Here is a 9,952-nt window from a genome sequence, read left to right as displayed (position 1 = left end):
GGACACGCCTGCATTTTTCCAACCACTCCCAGAAAATGGTCAGTTGCCACCCACAAACGCCCTCTTCCTGTCAATCTCCTTGCGAACGGCCGTGCAAATGGATTCTTTGTGAAACCCATCGCCCAGCAACGATCCGCTTTGTACTCGTGTGACGCGCCTGCGCATTGTGTTGCATAAGCATGTGCAGTTCTGACCTGATAGCAGCACTGCAAAAAACGCTAGCGATCAGGTCTGAATGACCTCCCTTGTGCACAAAATCGTGACACAGGATCAGAGAGCTCAAAACCCAGAAAACTAGCAGAGATCTGGCAGATGACCTGCTAGATAATTGTATAGCGTATGCCCAGCTTTAAGGGCCCCATACACTAGAACAATACGTCTGAGGCTGACGTCGGAGGCGATTTCCCTTGAACTCTCCCGGGAGTGGTTCCATATACGATTCCAAACTATTTGGTACATTTTGCATGCGATATATCGTATGTGATCCCACCCATGCCTGCGGGAACCGACATATCACGAGTGCAGCACTAACGATCTAGGGGAGCCGATCCGACCCACACGGGAACGATCATCGGATCGGATAGGAAACACCTCCAAAATGCCTGATTTCACCCGATATATCGTCCCAAATGCCTGAAATTGGCTGGAATCGGGCATTATCGTTCTAGTGTATGGGGCCCTTTAGGTTTAAAGGTAGACAGAACACGAACTAGGTCTTATTAAATGTTCTTACATGTACCAGACAAATGTCAAAGGCAGATAATCTGTATAATAATAACGTGAATACACCTGATTTTATAATTAGTTAACTATCAGTGCCTACCCATCGTTGCCAAGTGATTATTCATTTTATACAATTATACATTTTTTTATTTTACATTTTTTTTTGTCCACTCATCTGTCTTAATATCTTCTAGTTATTTATAGTAATACTTATTTACTGTAGAAATGAAATACTGTTGCAAAAAATAAAAACTGATATTTTAACAAAAATGCGAAGATATAATATGAAAATTCTTAAAAATTGCATAGACACATCTGACGTATAAAGATCCCGCTCGCAGTGTCTGTGCAACTGGGAGCACTATGGTGCTATAGAATTGAGTTTTTATTGGGTGTGTGGTGGTAGTGACGTGGCAGCAATGTACGCATGTATATGTGGATTCAAGGGGGGGCACCAAGGCACATGCCCTCTCCAGTGATTTATGAAAAATTGTATTACATTTTATTCAAGTACAGCAAAAGTGTGCCGGCCTGAGTCAGCAGCATTGCAGTCAGGGACAAACGGTGTTAGTTTACTCAGTGCAAAGCACCCCACAAAACTAACTGGCGCCCCCTGGACCCCCTCCCAGCACGCACCTTTGCAAATTGTGTGGCTGCACTTAAATAAAATACATTTTTACTAAATGACAGAGGGTGCCCCATTACCCATGTGCGCCTCTGACACTCCCCTCCCCCCCCCCCCCCCACACACACACTACCCATGTATGGTACTGACCCCGCTTTACCTGCTCTGTGGCACGACAACAGAGATGATTCGATATAGTAGATTATTTTGTTCGCTAATTAGCCAATTAACATGATAGCGAGATGATTCATAGCCTATGTTACTCGGAGGATCTAAAAGAACATTTTACTGAAAACCCAGTCAAAATCGTCCGTAGCATCCAGACACCTGGGTCAATGAAGTCTGTTTCCGACAAAGCAAACCCATGCCTTCCAAAATGGTTTGTAACACGTCAATGTCAATCATGCTGCGGCTGACAGGGAGCTGCGAGTGACATAACAATACCTGTTCTGCACATGCGCAGAATGGGTTTTGCACCTGCGCAGAGGCCTAAACATCATATTTGTACAATATGAATCAGGCCCCCATGGGAAAAATTCAATTGTGCAAGAGAATTTTGCTGCAAAAAAAACCCTTGCATATGTCGCACAAAATTTGGGATTACATGCTCCCGATAACGGCTGTATCCAATAGGAAAAAATTATAAAAATCCCCAGGAGGGGAAAAAAAATAATGATACTTTGATACTTACCAGATGTAGTTCTCCCTGCTGCTGCCTCCTGGAGGTTACACATACACATACACACACACACACACACACACACACACACACACACACACACACACACACACACATGGATCACACAATGACGCTGAAGGCGCATACACACGGTGTATTGTTTGCTTACGATTTCTCTTACGTCCTAGAGGATGCTGGGGACTCCGTAAGGACCATGGGGTATAGACGGGCTCCGCAGGAGACATGGGCACTATAAAGAACTTTTAGTACGGGTGTGCACTGGCTCCTCCCTCTATGCCCCCTCCTCCAGACCTCTGTTAGATTCTGTGCCCAGAGGAGAATGGGTGCACTACAGGGGAGCTCTACTGAGTTTCTCTGATAAAAGAATTTTGTTAGGTTTTTTATTTTCAGGGAGCACAGCTGGCAAAAAGCTCCCTGCATCGTGGGACTGAGGAGAGAGAAGCAGACCTACTTAAGTGATAGGCTCTGCTTCTTAGGCTACTGGACACCATTAGCTCCAGAGGGATCGGAACACAGGTCTCCCCCCGCCGTTCGTCCCAGAGCCGCACCACCGTCCTCCTCGCAGAGCCGGAAGATAGAAGCCTGGTGAGTATAAGAAGAAAGAAGACTTCAAAGGCGGCAGAAGACTTCAGATCTTCCCTTAGGTAAGCGTGCAGCGGTAATGCTGCGCGCCATTGCTCCCACACATTACACACACTGACAGGCACTGATAGGTGCAGGGCGCAGGGGGGGGCGCCCTGGGCAGCAATATAAACCTCTGGACTGGCAATTTTAATATATTGGCTGCGGAGGCAGTAGATATATACATTCCCCGCCATTATTTGTACATTTGAGCGGGACCGAAGCCCACCGCTGAGGGGGCGGAGCTTGGTCTCACAGTACTAACCAGCGCCATTTTCTCCACAGTGATCTGCAGAGAAGCTGGCTCCCCGGACTCTCCCCTGCTGAATGGTGTTACAGGGCTGAAAAAGAGGGGTGGGGGCACATGTAGGCGCAGTGAGTGTATATCACAGTTAATATATATAAAAGCGCTTTATCTGGGAATTGGTTCCAGTGTCAGTTGGCGCTGGGTGTGTGCTGGCATTCTCTCTCTCTGTCTCTCCAAAGGGCCTTGTTGGGGAACTATCCCCTTATAGATATATCCCTGTGTGTGTGTGTGGGGGTGTCGGTACGCGTGTGTCGGCATGTCTGAAGCGGAAGGCTCATCCAAGGAGGAGGTGGAGCAGATGATTGTGGTGTCTCCGTCGTCAACGCCGACTCATGATTGGTATGATATGTGGAATATTTTAAATGCAAATGTGACCTTATTACATAAGAGAATGGACAAAGCTGAGTCCAGGGAAACAGCAGGGAGTCAATCCACGGATTTGACTGGGTCACAGGGCCCGACAGGGTCTCAAAAGCGTCCCCTATCCCAAATAGCAGACACTGATACCGACACGGATTCTGACTCCAGTGTCGACTATGATGAGGCAAGGTTACACCCAAAGGTGGCCAAAAGTATTAATTATATGATTATGGCAATAAAAGATGTTTTGCATATCACAGATGAACCCTCTGTCCCTGACACGAGGGTGCACATGTATAAGGAAAAGAAACCGGAGGTAACTTTTCCTCCATCTCATGAACTGAACGAATAATTTGAAAAAGCTTGGGAAACTCCAGATAAAAAACTGCACATTCCCAAGAGGATCCTTATGGCGTATCCTTTCCCTGCAAGGGACAGGGTACGGTGGGAATCCTCGCCCCCGGGTGGACAAGGCTTTAACGCGTCTGTCCAAGAAGGTGGCGCTACCGTCTCCAGACACCGCAGCCCTCAAGGATCCTGTGGATCGTAAACAGGAAACTACCTTAAAATCTATTTATACACATATGGGTGCTTTGCTCAGGCCGGCAATAGCATCGGCATGGGTTTGTAGCGCAGTGGCAGCGTGGACAGATACCTTATTAGCTGACATTGATACCCTGGACAAGGATACCATTTTACTGACTTTAAGTCACATTAAAGACGCAGTCTTATATATGAGAGACGCTCAAAGAAACGTGGGGCTGCTTGGTTCCAGAGCCAACGCCATGGCAGTTTCGGCGAGACGAGCTCTGTGGACCCGCCAATGGTCGGGTGATGCCGACTCAAAAGAAGCATATGGAGGTTTTACTTTACAAGGGTAAGGTTTTCTTTGGGGATGGTCTCGCGGACCTGGTTTCCACAGCTACTGCGGGTAAATCTACATTTTTGCCTTTTGTTCCCCCACAGCAAAAGAAAACTCCACAATATCAGATGCAGTCCTTTCGGTCGCATAAGTCCAGAAGAGGTCGGGGCTCCTCTTTCCTTGCCAGAGGTAAGGGTAGAGGTAAGAGAGCACCTGCTTCGGCTAGTTCCCAGGAGCAGAAGTCCTCCCCGGCTTCTGCTAAATCCACCGCATGACGCTGGGGCTCCATGAGGGAGTCCGCGCTGGTGGGGGCACGTCTTCGACTCTTCAGCCAGGTCTGGGTTCTGTCAGACGTGGATCCTTGGGCGTTGAAAATTGTATCCCAAGATTACAAACTAGAGTTCGAAGAGGTGCCCCCTCAACGATTTTTCAAGTCGGCCTTGCCAGCCTCTTCCCCGGAGAGGGAAGTAGTATTAGATGCAATTCAAAAGCTGTGTCAACAGCAAGTGATTGTCAAGGTTCCCCTGGTCCAACAGGGAAAAGGGCACTATTCAACCCTGTTCGTGGTCCCGAAGCCGGATGGTTCGGTCAGACCCATTTTAAATCTAAAATCCCTAAACCTGTACTTGAAAAAGTTCAAATTCAAGATGGAATCACTCCAGGCTGTGATATCCAGTCTGGAAGGAGGGGATTTTATGGTGTCACTCGACATAAAAGATGCCTACCTTCATGTCCCCATATTTCCTCCTCATCAGGAGTACCTGAGGTTCGCGGTACAGGACTGTCATTACCAGTTTCAGACATTGCCGTTTGGGCTTTCCACGGCCTCGAGGATTTTCACCAAAGTGATGGCGGAAATGATGGTGCTCCTGCGCAGGCAGGGAGTCACAATTATCCCGTACTTGGACGATCTCCTGATAAAGGCGAGTTCGAGAGATCAATTGCTGAAAAGCGTGTCGCTCTCCCTGAGAGTGTTACAACAACACGGTTGGATTCTCAATCTGCCAAAGTCACAGTTGATTCCAACGACTCGACTATCATTCCTAGGCATGATTCTGGACATGGAACAGAAGAGGGTTTTTCTACCAATGGAAAAAGCCCAGGATCTCCAGAACATGGTCAGGGACCTGCTAAAACCAAAAAGAGTGTATGTTCATCAATGCACTCGAGTTCTGGGAAAAATGGTGGCAGCCTACGAGGCCATCCCCTTCGGCAGGTTCCATGCGAGGACGTTTCAGTGGGACCTTCTGGACAAGTGGTCAGGGTCCCATCTGCAGCTACATCAAAAGATAAGCCTGTCCCCCAGGGCCAGGGTGTCTCTCCTGTGGTGGCTGCTGCGCCTTGCAACTAGGGACGCCGTGCGCTTTCAGCCGCCGGCTTCCTAGCAACGCTAGATGCCGGGCGCGCTGAGCCGCACGGATCCTAGCAACGGGGACGCCACGGGCGGACCGCGTTCCCCGTTGCAGGGTCTAGTTACACACGCACACACACTTGTCTTCTGGCCGTGCAGCAAGGCAGCTGCACGGCATTAATACCAATCAGGCTCTGAACAGCTGATTGGAGGACTCCCTGCTAAATACCTTCTCAGTGCTTCTCACAGACGCCGGTAATAGCTTCCTGCATGCTGCTTTGGTTTGCTGAGAGTCTGTTCCAGTCCTGCTGTATCCGGTCATTCCTGTCCTCAGAAGTCCTGTATCCGGGAGTTGTCATCTCATCCCAGGAAGTCGTTGGGTCCCCAGTAGTCCTGACTGATCACCTTTGAATATCGAGTAGTGTTTCGTGAGTTGCGGCTCTGCCGTGTGTTGCGGCTCAGCCGCTTTATCTTTACATATTTTATCTTTGGAGCTTTTGCGGAGGGTTCCGCTTCCACAAGTCCTCTCTGGAACTCGGCGGTGCCGGGTAGGAGAAGTGGACAAGTGGATATTTTGGTTGTCCTTTTCCCTGGCGGTTTTTCCCGCACATATTCTTGTTTTTATTAGCTTGTAGCCCCTGGCCTGGTTGTTTAGTCAGAGGGCCCCTTGTTATCACCCTGTCTCGGATTTCCCTTTGTCTCTCATTAAGACCTGGGGGGGCATCGGAGTTGGGCAGACGTAATCCGCCCTTCAAACGCGGCTGCCATGGGCTCAAGCAACCATAGTCTCGCAGGGGATTTCTGACAGCACGGGCGAGACAACGGAGTTAGGGCGCCAGGGGCTATTTTCCATTCCCGCTCCCTTCCTCAGCATTACGTTCCAGTGCTCCGGTCCTCGCAATTAGATCTCCTCAGACCAGAGTGCTGGAATCATGTCACGATCCGGGTATCTGGACGCCATTTCTTACCCATCAGATGCCTCCTAAGGCTGGCTCAGCGCTCCAGGACCGGATCCCATCTGTTATCCTGATGTGTACATTCCTGTATCCTCTCCTGTCACTCTGAGACGCTGTCACAGTAAACGCCATATTACACCTGGCATGGCGTCTCCCGCGGCCTCCGCCGCCGTCCCTGAACTTCTGCATGCAGAGTGTCTGAGTGGCAATTACGTCAGCCGCGGCCTCCGCTGTGTCCGCGTGGTTGGATGTGCATCTGTCAGCCTGGCGCCTCCTGTCTCCGGTGGCCGGCGCCGCCATTACTGTTTTCATTACCACATGGATTACAAACCAAACTTCCCTCCAAGTGTCTGCATGGGCGCAGCCATCTTGGATTCTGTCAGCTGATCATTTCCTCCAATCTGTTGTCAGTATTGTTAATCTGCATAATTGCCTAGCCAATCCCTTCCTTGCTGCAGGTATAAATACACTGTGCCTGAGCAAGGAAGGCGTCAGTGCTTTGGTTGTCAAACCTAGTTCCTGTTTGTCTCTCTCCTGTGATTGTCTTCCAGGTTCCAGCTCCTGTCTCAAGACTTCCACCATAGAGACCCGCACCAGCATTCCACCTGCGGTGTAGCCTGACTCTCCGATCCATTTTGGATTCATCTGTTTCCAGCTACAACATTACCTGCTTCCAGCCCAGCTTCCAGCAGAGTACAGCTTCTCTTAAAGGGCCGGTGTCCTTTCTACAGTTTACCACTCTCCACCGGTATTATAATTTCACCGCTCTCAAACTCCTAAACTTCAGCTCATATTTCATCGCTCCCAAGTTCATTTATTATTTAACTGGTTCCAGCCAGTATCCACTCCGTGCCAACAACAGTCTGGTTCCAGCCAGTATCCACAGCAGCCGTTTTATCTACAGCAGCCCAGCTTTTCCTGGAACACCAGCTGGTACAATCCTGGGTTATCTCCATTGCTACAGTCGGGCCTGGTAAGGACTTTCCATCTAGAAGATTATAAGAACTATCTCACACTACCAGTGCCCTGTGGCTCCTGCCACCCTGTAGTTCCCAGGAACTGTATTTATTCTTTGCTGACTTTTATGTTTCTTTTACTGCTACTGTGATGCATGGAGTTTGTCATAAATAAACATCATTGACTTTTATTCAAGTTGTCGTGGTCACGCCTTCGGGCGGTTATTCTTCATGTTACTTACATGTCCAGGGGTCTGATACAACCTCCCAGGTTCCGGTACATCTCAGCCCCTACAACTGAGGCTGCCTCCCGTCAGCTCAGGCCCTCAGTTGTGACAAATCATAACAGCTGCAGAGTGCTCACCTTCTAGAAGGTCACAGGTTCGGCATTCAAGACTGAGTTCTGCTGACCACGGACGCGAGCCTCCGAGGATGGGGAGCAGTCACAAAAGGAAGAAATTTTCAGGGTCTATGGTCAAGCCAGCAGGCTTGTCTACACATCAACGGGCTGGAATTGAGGGCCATATACAACGGCCTACGACAAGCGGAGTATCTTCTTCGCGACCTACCAGTTCTGATTCAATCAGACAACGTCACAGCCGTGGCTCATGTAAACCGCCAAGGCGGGACAAGGAGCAGAGTGGCAATGGCGGAAGCCACCAGGATTCTGCGCTGGGCGGAAAATCACGTAAGCGTTCTGTCAGCAGTCTAAATTCCGGGAGTGGACAACTGGGAAGCAGACTTCCTCAGCAGACACGATCTCCATCCAGGAGAGTGGGGACTTCATCAAGAGGTCTTGCAGAGATAACAAGTCTTTGGGGACTTCCTCAAATAGACATGATGGCGTCACGCCTCAACAAAAAGCTTTGGAGGTATTGTGCCAGGTCTCGGGACCCTCAGGCAGTAGCGGTAGACGCCCTAGTGACACCATGGGTGTTTCAGTCGGTCTATGTGTTCCCTCCTCTGCCTCTCATCTCAAAAGTGCTGAGAATCATAAGACGAAAAAGAGTACAGACAATACTCATTGTTCCAGATTGGCCTCGAAGGGTCTGGTATTCGGATCTTCAGGAGATGCTCACAGAAGATCCGTGGCCTCTTCCTCTCAGGGAAGACCTGTTGCAGCAGGGGCCTTGCTTGTTCCAAGACTTACCGCGGTTGCGTTTGACGGCATGGTGGTTGAACACCGAATCCTAGGTGAGAAAGGTATTCCAGAGGAAGTTATTGATAAAGGCTAGGAAGGAGGTAACGGTGAAGCATTATCACCGTATCTGGAGGAAGTATGTATCTTGGTGTTAAACCAAAAATGCTCCTACGGAAGATTTCCATCTGGGCCGTTTTCTCCGCTTCCTACAGACAGGAGTGGATGTGGGCCTAAAGTTAGGCTCCATTAAGGTACAGATTTCGTCCCTATCTATATTCTTTCAGAAGGAATTGGCTTCTCTCCCAGAAGTCCAGACTTTTGTAAAGGGAGTGCTGCACATCCAGCCTCCTTTTGTGCCACCAGTGGCACCATGGGACCTTAACGTGGTGTTACAGTTCCTTAAATCACACTGGTTTGAACCCCTTCAAACGGTTGAATTAAAATTTCTCACCTGGAAGGTGGTCATGTTATTAGCCTTGGCATCTGCAAGGCGGGTGTCAGAGTTGGCGGCCTTGTCTCACAAGAGCACCTACTTGATTTTTCATGTGGATAGAGCGCAATTGAGGACTCGTCCTCAATTTGTGCCTAAGGTGGTTTCTTCATTTCATATGAACCAACCTATTGTGGTACCTGTGGCTACGAGTGACTTGGAGGACTCCAAGTCCCTGGAGGTAGTCAGGGCCTTAAAAATGTATGTAGCCAGGATGGCTAGGGTTAGGAAGACAACAAGATTGGCGCGCCTGCTTCCAAGCAGACTGTTGCTCGCTGGATCTATCACACGATTCAGCAGGCTCATTCTACGGCTGGATTGACGTTACCAAATTTGGTAAAGGTCCATTCCACTAGGAAGGTGGGCTCTTCTTGGGCGGCTGCCCGAGGCGTCTCGGCATTACAGTTGTGCCGAGCAGCTACTTGGTCGGGTTCAAACACTTTTGCAAAATTCTACAAGTTTGATACCCTGGCTGATGAGGACCTCGCGTTTGCTCAATCGGTGCTGCAGAGTCATCCGCACTCTTCCGCCCGGTTTGGAGCTTTGGTATAAACCCCATGGTCCTTACGGAGTCCCCAGCATCCTCTAGGACGTAAGAGAAAATAAGATTTTAAACCTACCAGTAAATCTTTTTCTCCTAGTCCGTAGAGGATGCTGGGCGCCCGTCCCAGTGCGGACTAAATCTGCAAGACTTGTATATAGTTGTTGCTTACATAAGGGTTATGTTACAGTTGAGATCGGTCGTTGACTGATGCTGTTTTTGTTCATACTGTTAACTGGTTGCTTATATTCCAGGTTATACGGTGTGGTTGGTGTGGGCAGGGGCGGGTCCAGAAAAAAATGATAGGGGGGGCACCATG

This window comes from Pseudophryne corroboree, chromosome 6 (genome assembly GCF_028390025.1).
Source record: "Pseudophryne corroboree isolate aPseCor3 chromosome 6, aPseCor3.hap2, whole genome shotgun sequence".
Lineage (NCBI taxonomy): Eukaryota > Metazoa > Chordata > Amphibia > Anura > Myobatrachidae > Pseudophryne > Pseudophryne corroboree.
Note: the sequence above shows the minus strand (reverse complement) of the source record.